Genomic DNA, 16,471 nt, shown 5'->3' with positions numbered 1-16,471 from the left:
GCACAGGGAAATAAACCCTCACACACATGTGGGGTTACAAAGGAAATGGGGGCACCTCTGCCTGCACAGGGAAATAAACCCTCACACACATGTGGGGTTACAAAGGAAATGGGGGCACCTCTGCCTCAGCATAAAAATCTGTATGGAACAGCTCTGCTGGAAACGGCATTGGTGACAGAGGGGGCTCTGATGTGACACAGGTCAGATCCAGCTTCACCCAGTGCTGACCTCAGTCCAACGCTGTCTCCTTGGCTGTGGGTTTTCAGGACCGGGTTTTGGTCATGGAAATAAAATCTTTTGCATTTATTAACTTGGATTTCTGGCTGATCATTTATAACACAGGCATTGCTGGAAGCAAGACTTCTCTACAAATTCATTTCCCACACAGCATGATATAAATCCCACTGCAGCATCTCCCCTAACTTTAGAAATTACCGTTAAATGTTCATTACTGCATGTAATAGAAAAAAGGAAATGGCAGATTTCTTTAAAAAAGACTACATAATCTGCTTGTAAATTCATGGATGTACTTTCTTACACACTCTAAATACTTGTGTCCTCAATTTGAATGAGCTGAAAAGTTGTTTCACTGCCAATTAAAACATTTTATTTAGCTTTTATTGATCTCAGTAGTTTAAAACATTTCCCTTTTAAAGTAGCAAAATAAAGCTAAGATAGAAATGCTGGATATAAGAGACTGTTTAAAGCAGCAGAGAGTTTGATATTTTTTTTCCAAGAGGTTCTTTGTAACCACTAGGAGCAGGCTGTCCTGGAAGTCTCAGGCAGTTTGCAGGCACAGAGCAGGGGCAGCTCTGCAAACTCAGCCTTACACTGTCCTTTCCATGGAACACAGTGTGACAGCCAGCTCTGAGAGCTCCAGCAGCCACCTCTGAAAGCCCCAGCAGCCACCTCCTCACTGCACAGCTCCCACACCAATCACAGCTGTTCTCTATTCCAGAGAATAAACCAGCTCATTTCCAGGAGGGAGGGAAGGAAATTTAACACCTTGGGCAGCTGTAGCATCTTACTAGACCAACCTGGTAACTGGAATGAAGGGGGGGAGACAGAAAACAGCTTTCAAAACACAAATCTTCATCTGAAGGCTCATTTGCCTGGAAGTTGCCCCATTCCAGGCATCCAGGAGGTCTCAAACCAGACCCCAGGTGAGTCTGATTGTCCCCAGGCCCCCACTGGAACACAGCCAGGACAACATTCAGGATGCCTGAAACAAGGCACCCAAACTTCCTCACACAGGAATGACTTCAGGACCCCCATAACCCAGCTCAAATTCTGTTACTTGGCAGGAGATCTCAAACTGTTGGAAAGAAGGTTTCAAGTGTTTAATATCAAAGGTAAAATTTTGTTATTAGGGGTTTATATTGAAAAAGAGGAAGTGGCTTCTTCCAACAAGCTGGCATTGAAATTACAAGTCCATTAACCCTCCTAAATGTAGTTATTCAATAGTCAGAGAAAATAAACCAACAAAAACAAACAACCAAAAAACCCCACAAAAACCAACAGCACACCACAAAAAACCCCAGAAACTCATATGAAATTTCCAGTACTATTTCTCAAGTCTGAAGTTTGACACTCCCTTATACCAATGAGTGCTCTAAACCAGAGAGAAAAAGATATTTTTTCAAAACCTCATCTATACTCTCTCTAAAGCGCAATGCAAAAATAAATTACAAGAACTGACACCAAGAATGTGGATAAGGATTTACACTGGGGGGCTTCCAAACACAAAAAACCAGAAGATCAGCTATCATTTGCAAGAAAACATCACATCCCTTTTTAGGGAAACATTGCAAAGCAGCAAGTTAATACTTGATTTTCATGTTCCAGGGCATAAAAATCTGAAGAAATTTAATTTTTTGCATTACTGTCATTGGTAAATACAGCATTAGGTGTGAGATGGGTCAATTTAGACTGCAATAGTTTCAGGTCAGTAAAATCAGTGTCTAGCTTAAATCAGGATAAACAACCTCCACTTAAGGTGCAATTCAAAGCAGCAAAAAGTAGGACCAAGGGCATAAAAGGGTTAATTGCAACTCTTCATGCCTACAGATCCTTCCACACTCATGATTCTGACAAAACACCACAACTGCAACAACATAAGGGACGTGAGACAGGATCAGAAAAATTCATTTCTATTCTGTTTCTTCAACTTTTGAAATCACTACCTCCTATCACAAAAAGCCTTCTACCTGCATTCACAAACTCTGAGGGAAGTACTGTTTATCCAGCTGCTCAGGACTATTTTCTTCTAATAATTGCTTCAAATATTATGTTTTATCCACATAATACCCTTATCCCATCATGTGTGCATATGGCCAGTATATAATCTATGAATAGATATATAAAAAATGTGCACACACACACATTAGGGCATACACACACCAAGTGAAGCTTTAGAAAGAAATGGTTTTGGCTCACAATTCTCACATGAAACCAGAGCATTTTTTTCCCAAAGTCTCCTATTTGAGAAGAAAAATATACCTATTTAATGGTTATCAGTATCCATTTGGTTTGTTGGGACAAACCAAAGCCTCAGCAGGCTCTCCTTAAGATCTTTTTTATCATGACAGAATTCAGCATGTCTATTAGCTAAAGCTCCTTTTGTACTGGCAGTGTGAGCAGAAATATGCAAACAAATATTAGAGGACATGGCACAATCCAGTGTAGTAATATCTTATTTCCTATTTTCAGCAAAGTACCAAAATTTGCTTTATTTTGGAGTCCATCAACAGGAGTTTAAATGGAAGAAACCATATTTTCCTTAATTCACACAATTAGAAGCAACAAGAAGATTTGTTTCCAACATCTGGCATAAGTCACTTCTCATTTTATTGTTTCTGGACAGTAATGTCACCAACCAGTTCTTTTTCTTCTAATTCATTATACCCTTATCATAATGTGAACTAGGTTTATTTCTGTATTCCATTTTTCCATGCATCCTTATCAGTTTTCCTCTTCTTGTCCCCATGAACAGCCCTTCCAAAGCCTCACACATTGTGAGATAGAAATGAATTTGGGGATACAGAGCAAACCCCTCATTTCTCCCTGTGGTGCCATAAGGGTGCCAGGCCTATTAATGCCATCAAGCAAGCAGAGGGAGAACTGAATTCAAAGTGAAAAAACTCCCAAAAATTTCCCACCCAGAGCAACATGGAGGAAAGGCAGATGGATTTGGGCTGGTTTTGTTTTGTAAAATAAGCAAAAAGTCACATCTGGTATTAGTCAATGACAGAAAATGGTTACCACTGAATGAATGCACCCAAATAAGGCTGCAAAGGTAACACTGGCATTTAACACAGCAGCATTATTACTTTATCTTATTTGGATATGATTGCTCCTTTTATAGAAAAATGAACCTTGCACTAAGTTTTGAAAATTGACAGATTGCAACCAAAGCATTTCACACAACTTCAACAAATCAAACTAAACCCACCAAACTAGTGAAGCTTGGAGAAAAAGAGCCATGGTTTATATTAAATACAGCACTACTTACAGGTAGCTCAATACTATAAGGAAAAAACCCAAATTATTTATGTATAATTTGACATATTTCATATGGTTTATGCAAAAAATAAAGCTCACCATTAATAAAATGCAGTTAATTGGTAAATAAAACATCCTTGCCTATTTAATAGGTATTTTTAATTGGAAGTAAAGACACTTGGCAGTGAGTTATAAACTGAATATGCCAAAAGAAAAGTGTGTTTCCAAATGGGAGCAAAGGAGGTTATGGGGCAGAGTGCAAGCAGCAATCACTGCAAACCCAAAATTGAGGCTTAAAAGGCACTGCCTGAAATGGGCACAGCAGCAAAGGAAAGGAGAGCTCCCATTTCCTGGGTGGATCTACAGAAAACTTCTTTAAATGTGTATTAGTTCTATTTGAGGCTACACACAGACTCTAAAAAAGCACTTTTGAAAAGCAGTGCTCTCATTTCCTGAGTGTATCTATAGAATACTTCTTTAAATGTGTATTAGTTCTGCTATAAAGTACACACAGACTCTAAAAAAGCATTTTTCCAGTGTAACAAACAGTGAGAACTGACAGGAGTCACTTTGGGAAAATGGGAATTTTTGCTCTGGACACCAGCAATGGATCCTCCATGGCTTCCCCTTCCTAAGGAAAGCTTTTCTTGGCCTCCTCATGCAGCCTCCTTCCTTTCCTGGGAATCCTGCCTCTTCCCAGTGCAAAAGAATTATGTGAAAAGATATATTCCAGACATAAATTTACACATTTTTGCCATCTTCAGCAACCATGTTAAAAAAAAAAGAAATTATATTTAAAAAAAAGAAATAAACATGCATGTACACACACATCATTTCTCTATTACACAGAAACAGAGCAAGCCATCCTGGGTAAAGACTGAGAAAAGTGGCAGACAAGTTCTTGAAATAATAAAATTTCCAGGGAGGGGGTTACACAGGAAAAAAAAAATCCCCAAACATTTGAATGTTTTTTTCTCCAAACCATTTAAATAAACTGTCTTCCAATTATTTTAAACTAAATGAAATAGAACAAAAATGATTTCTCTTTTAAACAGAAAATGAACCTGAGCAAAGGTTTGTTTTCAGTCATGGTTTCTACATCTCCCTTGCTTTCCTCACTGATAGGAATGGAGCAAGAGAGCTGCAGGTGTGCTAAAAACCTGCAAAATATCACAAAATCCCATTTCCAAAGCCACTGTAAAAGCAGCACCAGCAAACTTCTATCACATTTTCCTGAGCCAAAATTTGCATGTCTGTCAATGAATTCATCTCTCCCAGCAGATGAGATGAGGGGTTTGCTCCATTCAGATGCCACCAATTTCTACAGAAAAGATGAATCTCACATTTCCTTCACTGCACAAGGTAAATCCACTCAGAAAACACTGACAAAAACATGAAAACAACCCCACTCTGCCAAAGTGCAGATGCAGTGAAAACAGACTTATCTGACCAATTCCCCAAACTGCTTTGTGTTTCAGTTTCCTACTGCATGGGAAAAACACTTCATCAGATTCACAAAACCAGATTATTTACTCCATGGCTGAGAATTCTACATCTTTCTGAGACAAAATAATCAAAAATCTCAAGTAATTCTGAGTACTTCTCTTATTATATGTGGGTTGTGTATTATTTTTATTTCAGAACAGATGTGAGACAGATTAAGCTGCTTCATTAGGATATTTTGGTATCTTTCCCACTGATTATGAGAGAGAATTGGTGGATTAAGCAGGATTATAAAATTAGTTAAAAACTAGATTCAATAATGGAAGTACAAAGTTGCTCAACCTTTTAGTCAAAAGCAGACCTGTAACAGTAAAAAAAAAACTGTGCAAGGTTCTTGACCTCTGAATATTTCAAATATTATTCCCATTTTGGATTATGTAAAGGCACTGCAGCATGCATTTTTGTGCACTTTTATATGCATATCTCAAAAGATTTTCTACAAGGCATGCAGATGTGAGCACAGGAAGTTTAAACTTAAAACCAGAATTAATTTTAAAGTTTGAGAGATTCCTTAATTATCTCCAGGTGCTGGAGGTTCCTAATCCAGCAAATCAACAAAGTGAAGGCAGAAACGCTGCCCTGTGTTATACAACACTGCTATTATGCAACATCTCTGTTCTCTGCAGCAAATCCTTTTTCCCTGGCCTCTACTGCTCTGCTCCCAACACACATCTGCAACCACTCTCTATTGTGTTCTATTTGTGAAGCAAACTTTCCTAGAAATGGGCTTTCAATTCTGACCATGCAAATCAAGGCAAAGAATTAAGCAGCTTTCTCCATTCCGCTCATTGTGTTCCAACAGAAAATGCAAAAAACAAAAAAAATCTCTTTTCATTAAAATTGGAGAAATATACTTCAATTAATAATTGTCTAAGTCACAATAAACTACTCTGTGCAAAAGGCTCACAGATCTGTTTTTATTTGGAAATATTCCAAGGCTTTTTGTTGTATGCACAGTCCAAAATCTCCAAAACCCTGAAATGCAGCAGCATTTTTTTCCCCTTTAACTTCAGTTCTGTACCTTCACAGTGCCCAAGGTGAAACTTAAAGCTTTGGATTTTCAACAGAACCCGAAAATATTCACACACTGTACAAGTGTAAAAGACCAGAACATGCAACATGGCAAAATGGGATGATGCTGATGCAGGTTTGGATTTAAATGGTTTATTCCCTGCAGGAAAAGGTGCTGATATTTAATAGACAAAAAGGGCATACAGCTTTAAGTTTCACATAGAAACACACAATGCTCAAGAATTTCCGAGACAGGAAAGCAAATTTACATCAAATGGAGCTGCCTAAAATCCCAAAGGAGAGCACCTTCACCCAGCCAGTCTGGAGCTCTGGTACAGAGAGAAGCTCCAACAGCTGAGCCTGCTTAGCTGCAGGAACTGACACACTCTGATACCTTCCTTAATCACTTCCTTCAAATTTTGGGTTTCTACTACTCAACAAACAGCTCTAAATCAAATCACAAATGTTCCTTTTTTTATGCTCAAGCTGAACCCTTGACTGGTTCCACAGCAGACATATTTACAGGAGATCATGTGCTTACATACATTGTAATAAACCCTCAAATACTTCATTTCACAGGACTCAGACAGCTCCTGCTTTACCTCTCTGGCTACAGCACAGAAAACTCCTTTCATGAGTGCAGCAGCCTGGAATCTTTGCCTTTCTGCACCTCACAGAAGCAACTTCTGTGAGCTTAAATTTCTTGAGCTGTACTTCAAAACATGGAAGCAAGCACAGATTGCACCTCAGCTAGAAGACAGACAGGATTTGGTTTGCTGCCATGATTTTACTGTTACCAATTGAACACCTTGGTAATGGTAAACTCACAATATTTTTTTTAAATGGAACATTTTTCCTCCCTCTAAACTTCCCACATACCCCTTTATTTCAAGTGCTGCTTAGTATTTATAAAGAGGTGTATTATAACCCAAACTGTCTAACATTGTCTAAACCACAATGTAATAACCCAACTGTCTAACCACCCCTTGTCTAAACCATCACATGTAACCCAAACCCTTGTCTAAACACAAAATGTATAACCCAAACTTGTCTAAACCATCGTAACCCAAACTTGTCTAAACCATCACAACCCAAACTTGTCTAAACCATCATAACCCAAACTTGTCTAAACCATCACAACCCAAACTTGTCTAAACCATCACAACCCAAACTTGTCTAAAACCTGTCTTTCATTGGGAGTCCCTATGATAAAAGCAGTTATCTTACCTAGCTGAAGACTCCCAGCTGGGTTTTCATGTTCAAGTGATTACTGATGCTGCCTTACCTTGGAGCTGCTGCTTTGTCAGGAAACAAAACTTTAGGACTGATGTTTAAAACATATAAATATATCATGACATACTAAAAAACCTGACTTAGGGAAAGTAGTTTAAAGGGAAAAAAAAGCCTGTCATCCTTGCTAATGCTAAATATCAAAACCTAGTGAATAAAAAAGCCCCAGCAGGACCTGTGTGATCATTCAATGAGCAGCTGCCCTTGCTTGAGAGGAGAATTTCTGTTTGTGCTCTCTGGGCTGTTCTGAGAGCAGCCAGGAATCCTGCAGCTCCTGCACACCCACAGGCTCTCCCTGCTCATTTCCAGCTGCTCCTGGAGAGCCAGCCCTCAAGTCCCTACTGTGAGGCACACAAGGGATGGACAGGGACAGACAAGAGAAGGAAGAGTGATAAGAAATTCTCCAAAAAATTCTTCAGAGGAATTATTACCAGCAGAATGGAAAAGGATTAGAAGGACTGTGGGAATTTGTAGGGCAAAACTGAAATAGGAAACACAGCAAATTGTCTTGGCTTCAGGCACAACCACCTGAAATTCTGACTAAGAAAACAAAGTTCAGATAATCTAGCAACAGTTTCCTTCTCATTCACACTATGGAACAGAAACACACATTTTAATATACTAAACACAGGTGAGTATCTGAGACACAGAGTTGCAAATTCAATCCTGACAAGACACCTAAACCTTTTTAGTAAAATCTGGCAATTATAAAGAGTAGTAACATGTTACAAAGATTTACTTTTCACAACCTTCATCTGATAAATGATTACCAAAAATACCCAGAACTCTTGCAACATTTGCAGGGAAGCTGCAAATACCAAGAGAATTTAGGGCATCTTTATTTCATGACCCCAGGAATGTTCACTCCCCCTCTCTGCCCCTTTAATGTTACTCAGGCCCATCTTGTCTGCCATTCCAGTTTTTGGGCCAAATAAAGGCAAAACTGTCTCAATTTTCTATAATGACACAATTGAAGTCTGGAAGGGGTAGCAGGGGGCAGGATGACAGTGCTATCATGTGTGGTCATGTGAAAAAGTGTGCCTTTATATGGTGAGAAGTGTAAGAAGGTTAAAAAAATCCCAAAAACCAACTGAAAGCAATGTTTTCCTACAGTTAACAACTGTATTCAAAGATCATTTTTCCATTTCTCTCAGCAAGAGGAGATTTTATACCTCAGTAGAAACTCCAGGATGAAAGAACTTTTTATTTTGCTGCATATTTTAACATTAAAATCCATTCATCACCAGTGGCCATACCCTAACCTGCATCCAGAGGTGGAGACTGTGCAGAGCTCTCATCCTCTGGGCACCTCAAGGTTATTTACACACCTCATGTACTCAGTACAAGAAGAGACTAAACAATTATACATCCACACTGCAGAATAAATGGCCTAGAACATACTACCTACAGTGCTTTCTTCACAATATTCAAGATTTTAAAAGGGTTTTTTAATCCTCTGTTCATAAAAAGATGTGGCAGAAGCACACATACTCATCCAAGACAGAAATTTGTTATCTGCCCCAATGGCAGAGTAGCAAAATTAGCAACTATTTTTATAGCAAAATATTCAAATTAATACCTGCAGTTGTTATGCCTAGACTCAGCTGATGCAGAGAAATCATTAAGCAAAATTGGTGAAATTGCAGCAAACAATTCAAACATTATTGAATCACACAATGCTGCCAAACAAGGCTAGAGAACCCTGCTAATTATCAATGCTCCCCATTTCTATCTTCCTGCTGAAGCCAAAGAGTTAAAAACAAACTAAAAAAACCCAACAAATCTGATCAAACACCTGCTAAATTAAGGAAACAGTCAAAGAAAATAGCACTTATAAAACTATTTTGATCAAATAAAGTTCTGGCTGCAGATTATTTATGTGAAGATCATCAGAACAGTGAGTTTGCTTCAGTTAAGATATGAAAGTCTGGCATTTATGCAAACTCAAACTATTTTTTTGCCACTGTATGGTGTGGAAGATTAATGGATAATCCCTATTTGCTGGTGGTTAGGCTAGGAACTGTTCAACCCCATGAGGAACAAATTTACAATAGCAAAAAATCCCCAAAACCCAGTGCTGTTTATTGTAGTTTCAAGCTCCCAGGGTAAAAAATTGCAGAGATCACGTGAGCAGTCCTAAGCTTTGTCAAGAAAGATTTGTAAGAATTTTTGTATTTTCACCTATTTTCAAACATAACCAACCTAGAAATTTCTCCTGTAACAAGAAACTTTCAATACTAGAACCCTTTCTAAACTGCTGGGTGATGTACCCACATCTCATCCAACAGGACATGAATTAGAAATGCATTTTCTTTTAACTGGAATGACAGACCCAGTTTGTTCCAGGAATGTTTTCTGATCTTTGCTTGTGGATTATGAGCCATGCAAATGCCTGTACATGGTTATGTGTGTATATGGATACAAACTGCTAAAAAACCACTTTTAAATTCTGCAGTAAAAGCCTTTGCTTTTACCATTTAGTAGAGTTCAATAAAACTTTCTGTATCAATACATTTCTCAGTAAGTCAAGCTCATACAAAGATTTCAAGGAGAAAGAGTTCAGTGTCAGATTCTCCCTAAATACAAAAGTCATCCATGTCCCCATGAGAACAACCATTCAGTAGAACAGCACATCACCAGAGAGATTCAGTTTTGAAAGCTGGAGTTCTCCTAAAGTCTAAAATCCCTCAGCATTTCTCTCCTACTTCATATCTCCTGCCTTGAGAATTTCAGCAAGTTTTCCTGTCAAAAGCAGCATTTTCATCTCCAGTTTTAGGTCAGTATTTTCATCTTACTACACAGAAATTTTGGCAGCTGTGGCTTCCATCAGTCAGGAATCTACAAGGATATTATTACTAGAAATAGCTACTTCATTTATTAGCCTTAGATTTGCTGAGGAGACCAAAATATTTGCATCCATCCATAGAAAAATTTGTAAAATATGGTTTGATGACTGATTCTAGTGTGACTTTAGCTCCAAACTCTGTAATTGAGAAACACTGCAAACATTGCAGAATAAACATCCTCATTCAGGCTGCACTCCTCCTCCCTGCAATTCTACAATCCCCAACTCTTCTTGTGGTAGAACTGTAACTTTTCACCAGTCTCTAAAAAGGTGCAATGGTTTGCTTACAAACAGGGCCCAAAGGAAGAACTTTTCAAAGCTAAGTGCTGATAGAAAAAGCTACTTCATTTATTAGGCTTACATTTACTAAGGAGACCAAAATATTTGCATGCATCCACAGAAAAAGATTGTAAAATATCAGATTGAAATAGATTGTAAAAATCAGTCACACTGATTCTAGTGTGACTTTAGCTCCAAACTCTGTAACTGAGAAACAGTGCAAACATTGCAGAATAAACATTCTCATTCTCCTCCCTGCAATTCTACAATCCCCAACTTTTCTTGTGGTACAACCATAACATTTCACCAGTCTCTGTGAAGAAGCTGCTCACAAACATGGCCCAAAGGAAGAACTTTTCAAAGGTAAGTGCTGATTTTTACTGGGATGGGGGAAGGAGGACAAGGGCAGAGTGGTTGCTGTTTTTGTGAGCACACAAGCCGAGTGCAGCCACAGCTGCTGAGGAAACCTCAGCACTGAATTGCTGAGCTGACCCAAATCCAAAGTGAAACTGCTGAGACCAAAAGCAGAGCAGCCTGGCTCCAGCCCAGCTGTGTGCTCCCTGCCATGGCCCCTCCTCGAAGCCAGCACACTGAACATGCACCTCAAGAACTGCTCAGTGCTGTGACACCATTTCAGCTCACACTGGTCACTCAGAGCAGCCTGGCAGGCACTGGCTGCTGAGGATTCAGGGAATGGCCCCACTGACCAGGAGGAAATCCAAAGGATCAGCATTTGCACTGGGCAGTGCCATGGCAGATCACTGCACAGATCCACAGGCTGTAAATCCAGCACTCCCACGAGCTGGGGCAGCTCCTCTCAAAACAAAACTGCAGCTGAACGCTCCTATACCCACAGGAAAGGAAATACAGCTCACTGTGCTGCCAGAACTGCACATGGACACAAAACTATCCCAAACACAACCTGCTAAAGACTCCTTGTTAGCCAGTCTGGTCTCTTTCAAAAAAAGGCACATTAACATATTCTTTTGTATAATGTTTCTTTTGGATTTGGGATAATGGTTTAAAGGAATCCTCAAATGCTTAAACTGCACAAACATGGATTAATTCATGTGTCCCTGTGCTCATAATGAATTATATAAAACATTATTATGAAGAACTGATCAGTACCAACAAATCCAGAGTTCTGCTTTTGGCCCATCCTGGCAGACCATCCTGCTGAATTTGATGGCACTCACTTTTGGGTAAAGTCACAGGTGAGTGACCGAGAGCCACTGAAATTCCAGGCTCTGTGACCAACTGCTCTGGATTAACCCTTGGTGCTGCAGACACGCCCATAATTGAGGGATGGATTCCAGAAGAGCTCATCTGTCAGATCAGAGCATGCTGCCCCTCCTCAGGCTCACCAACAGCCAGGGCAGCCCAGGCCAGAGCCATGGCACACCCAGGGATTTGCCATCACCTCCTCTTTCCCACCTCACCAGTGCCAGAACCCCAGGGTTCTGTTTAATATCCAGCCCAAAACAGAAAAGAGACCCAGATAAACACAAACATCCTATTTCTGCTCACAGAAAGGGTCCCCCTGTACAGCCACCTCCACCACTGCACCGACTTCTGGACAGCCAAAAGAATACTATAATTTTAATGATTTTAAATGACCTAAAATTATAGGTTAAATCAATTTACAACTCTACTGATAATATTTGCAAAGCTCCAGAAGTTAATAGAATTTTTTTGAACCAATATACTTCATTATACCAAAGACTAATTAAATAGCACCAAAGAGCTCATATGGCATGTTATTGTTCTTTGCATCAAAACCAACTAACAAAGTGAACAGAAAATTGAAAGTGTTCAGATTTAACAACAGGGTATGGAAAAAAATCCTATTTAAAGGAAAAATGAAGTTGAAGATAAAGTTCTAACTCGTTTACTGATAGGAAAAAAAACATTCCAGGGTTACTGGAATGCAATATATAAGAGAGGAAGAAATGTTTTCATTTGTGTCTAAAGAATGTGAAAAATTACACATATAGATAGAATATTAACAAAAGTATGCACAAGAACACTTATATGTAATTATAAGTGTTAATTACATAACACATCCCCTGCTAAATCCACACTTCCATCCCCATTCCAGGTTTCACAACAGCAGGACTGGGACACCCAGCCCCGTGTGGAGAGCAGGTTGAACCAGAAGTGACATTATGAAATGCTGAGTAGCTTTTTTAAATATTAGTGAGCAAGAACCAAGGTTATCTTAAGGTTTTAATCTTTTGAAGGACCCTTGGCACATCTCCTCCCCCACAATGCTCAGGGTCTGTATTAACCACACCAACCAGGCCTGCATATCTGTGTTTTCACTTTTGGTAACATAACAATCCAACATCAGGAATGCAAACATGGCAAATAAAGAACAAATTCTGCAAAACTCACAAACACACTGCAGATAGCTTCCTGCTTGTTTTCACAAGTAGTTTTCTAAATGAGAACCTCTAACTGAGCAAGGCCAAAATAATTCTCATTTCCACTGTTCTCTTGAAATTCCCTACATACCTGGCTAGCAGATGCACAAAATGAAATATTTTGCATGGAATAATCCCAGTACAGATTTAAATTGCATTCCTTCCATTTGGCTACTCAGCCTCATGCCTTCTGCATGAGTGGTTTTTTCAGGTGAGTCAGAAGACTCCTCTGCTGGGATGGGAACAAAACAGGAGAATTCTCATCCCCTGCTCAGCCCAAGGTCTCCCTGCTGCATTCCTGGTACCTCTATCTCAAGCACAGAGCAGGATTATTGGGCTTTTACTTCCTGTGCTGATAGCACAAAGACAAAACTGATGAGAAATTTTCAATCCCAACAGTGCAATATTGACTGCTCCAAGGGACCAACATTTCAGACAGCAGGGGATGGCTGCCACTCTTTGCAGTGACTGATATTTGAATCAAAAAGCTTTTAGCAGCTCTATGAGGAGTCACTCACACCTAACATTCTCTGCAGCTCTAAGGTTTTTTCCTCTCCTCCCAATCCTTCAATACTTTATTTTTAGCATCTATATTTTCAGCTCTTCTCATTAGAACTATTACAACACAACTGAAGATGTTAACACTCAGATTTTTGAAACAGATTTAATAATTACATGATCTGAAAGTAAGATGATGGCAGAATACTGCAGCAGACCACCTAGAAGTAAAAATCAGTTTACTTGAAAAAGAACTGAGGAGCAGGGAGCCCTGGAGTATTTTGTCACAATACTTGTTGCACACTATAAACTCCCTGACAATATTGCCTCTCTTAAAGGAAGGATAGACCATAAATTAAGAATAAAAGTTAGAGCATTGAGTTAAACATAAAAGAATAAAAATATGCTGCAAGAAGGATGAGGGATTACTGCCTACACAGAAAACCAGATTCCCAAACAGTACCCACAACTGCAAGCAAGGATACAATGGGGCACAAGACTTGCAGAGCACACAACTACTTACCTATGACAACTCTGTCAGACAGATGTGTTCAAGGGACTGCTAACATTAAAAAATACTGTGTTTGAGACTATTATTTACTGACAACAATCAGCACGAGAGAAATAACATCCACCTCTAAGGAGGCAGGAAGTTCAATGAGCTCTCTCCAAGGGAAAAACGCAGAGCTGTTTTTTTCAAGCTGAGCACGTCCCTTAGGTTTGCTGCCATGCACAGGCCGGTGAGTCTCGGCCAGTGGAATGTGACACCACGATCAGCAGCCCCTCCACCATGCCAGCAAAGTGTCTGCTGTGTTATTACACTGCAGGGAACACACTCCAACCACAGTGCGGTTACACAGTACAAAATGTGAGCAACAGACCTCCCGGGATCCATAAGAAAACCAAAAATAATACTTTCTCATTCTTTTACCAAAGTTGATTAGTCCTACATAACTAAAACCGTTCTTTACTGGCAAATGCAGTTATCTCCCTTGGTATCTGAGAAGCTTAAATACTAACCTAGGTAGCATTATACGTCTGTGGCCATTTCTTCTCTCTTCTCAAAACACAGAGGATTATCCTTGTAAAGAACCACATAAGTAAAAAACTCGAGGTATCTCACAAGGCTCGTAATGGCCAGAACTTCCCAGCCCTATGTTCAAAGCAGCTACAACTCGATCTCCACTCGGACCCAAGGCGGGGAGAACAACAATCTTAAGAACCAGTAACATCAAAAGAAATAGAAAAAGCTGGGATCGATAGCCTGGGGCGAAGCCACCGACAGACACCTGTGCAGGGAAGAGCACAGGGGCGCTGCTGCCGCTTCCAGGCCCGGCCCTCGAGCACAGCCCAGCCGAGGGCCCGGCCGCAGCACCGGGCCCTAGCTCGGCTCTCGCCGCTGCCCCGGGCGCCCCGGCCCGGGGAACCCCCCCGTTCCCGCCGGCGGCCCCCGCCCTGCCCCGGCCGCGCCGCTCCAGGGCCGCGGCCTAAAGATGGCGGAGGCGGCCGCGCTTCCCCGGCTGCTCCCCCGCCCCGCCCGACACTGAGCCGGACTCACCGCCCAGCCAGCCTCTCGTACCGGGACTCCGCGCCCCACCGACACCTCGCCGCCCGCCTCGTCCTCCTGGCTCCGGCAAACTCCGCCGCCGCCGCCTCACGACCCGCGGCCGCCCGCCATCTTCCCTCCGCCTCCCCCGCCAGCAGCGCACGCGCCCCACGCCAACGCGCACGCGCGCTACGCCAGGGCGCGCGGGCGGGGACGCCGCTCCTAAAGGGCCCAGGGCGGCAATGCGCGTGCGCACCGGGGGTGGGGCGGGGCGCGCGCCTCTTCCGCGAGCCGACCCGGCCGGCGCACCAATCACAGGGCGAGGGCGCGCAGAGCGGCGCGCATGTGCAGAGTGCCCGGCGGGGCTGTCCCGCGTGTGGCGGCGGCAGAGGGGGCGCCCAGGGTCCCTCAGAGCCGCCGGGCCGGGATACGCCCGCGAACACTCTCGGGCCCTGCCGGGCTGGGATCTGTCCCCGGACACTGCCCGGACCCGCCGGACTGGGATCTGTCCCCGGACACTGCCCGGACCCGCCGGGCCGGGATCTGTCCCCAGACACTGCCCGGACCCGCCGGGCCGGGATCTGTCCCCGGACACTCCCGGGCCCCGCCGGGCCGGGATCTGCCCCCGGACACTCCCGGGACCCCCGGGCCAGCCGGCTCCAGCTTGGCAAAAGAGGCACTGCCGACGGCCAGAGCGATAATTCCTTCCGGGCACGGCCGTGTTGAGCGCTGCTCCGTGACAGTTGTCACGCTCAGCAAACGCCCAGGCGGAACAGGACACTCCGCCTGCTGGGGCTCCCACAAATACCTTTGGAGCTGCTGCCCAGGCAGGCGGTGGAGCTGCCCTCTCTGGAGGTGTTTAAGGGAAGATTGGAGGTGGCACTCAGTGTCATGTTCTAGTTGGCAGGGTGGTGTTCGCTCAGAGGTTGGACTCGATCTCAGAGGTCTTTCAAACCTGGTCGATTCCGTGATTCCTTTCTTTGTCCCTGTTCCCGGGCTTCAAAACACAAGTAAAACCTACTAATCTCAAGGTTTGTAATAATCTATTTGTGTTGGATAGTGCAAACTCCTGAGATAATTTACAGATCAGTAGGTCTGTTAAACTCCTCCTAAGGGTGCTTACAAAGGTGTCATCAAGTAGTAACATGAGTGTAGACAGAGAGGTGCAGAATGGCTTTTTTCCATGAATTAGTTTTGATTAAGACCTAAGAGTCTGTGTGTTTAGATGAAAATGTCAAAGCTGCTTGAACAGAAACATTTTACAGAGCAAACCTGGTTCAGCAGGGGCAGCTACTGGGAAGCATATGCTGTACCCAAAGGGGGCACTAAGCTTTATAAAAATAAAGATTTGCCACCTTGGTTTTTCTTCCTCAGAATTATTCTGATGCTGGTAAAGTTCCTGTGGTCGGTTCCAGATGCATGTGTGGTTTAAAGGCCTGCAGGAGCCACTGCCACCCCAGTTCCTACACAAATCTCTTTGAAGTACTGTGCTCCAGGTGAGGTGAGCCCAAACCAGAAGAGCATCTCAGCACAGCAGCAACATTACATTTCTAGTAAGACACAAAAGAATATTTT

The 16,471-nt window shown here is 42.2% G+C and overlaps 1 protein-coding gene across 5 annotated transcripts in view; it reads right to left on the bottom strand.

Moving 5' to 3' along the window:
- Positions 1-15,072, bottom strand: part of WDR33 (WD repeat domain 33) — a 69,494-nt gene extending 54,422 nt beyond the window's left edge. For all 5 annotated transcript variants that reach the window (XM_064720824.1, XM_064720823.1, XM_064720821.1 and 2 more), the window contains exon 1: positions 14,930-15,072. The gene's annotated coding sequence lies outside the window, so the exon portion shown is untranslated. The remainder of the gene's footprint in view (positions 1-14,929) is intronic.
- Positions 15,073-16,471: the final 1,399 nt, after the last annotated feature.

This window comes from Zonotrichia leucophrys, chromosome 9 (assembly GCF_028769735.1).
Source record: "Zonotrichia leucophrys gambelii isolate GWCS_2022_RI chromosome 9, RI_Zleu_2.0, whole genome shotgun sequence".
Classification (NCBI taxonomy): domain Eukaryota; kingdom Metazoa; phylum Chordata; class Aves; order Passeriformes; family Passerellidae; genus Zonotrichia; species Zonotrichia leucophrys.
This window is presented reverse-complemented; position numbering and strand designations above follow the sequence as displayed.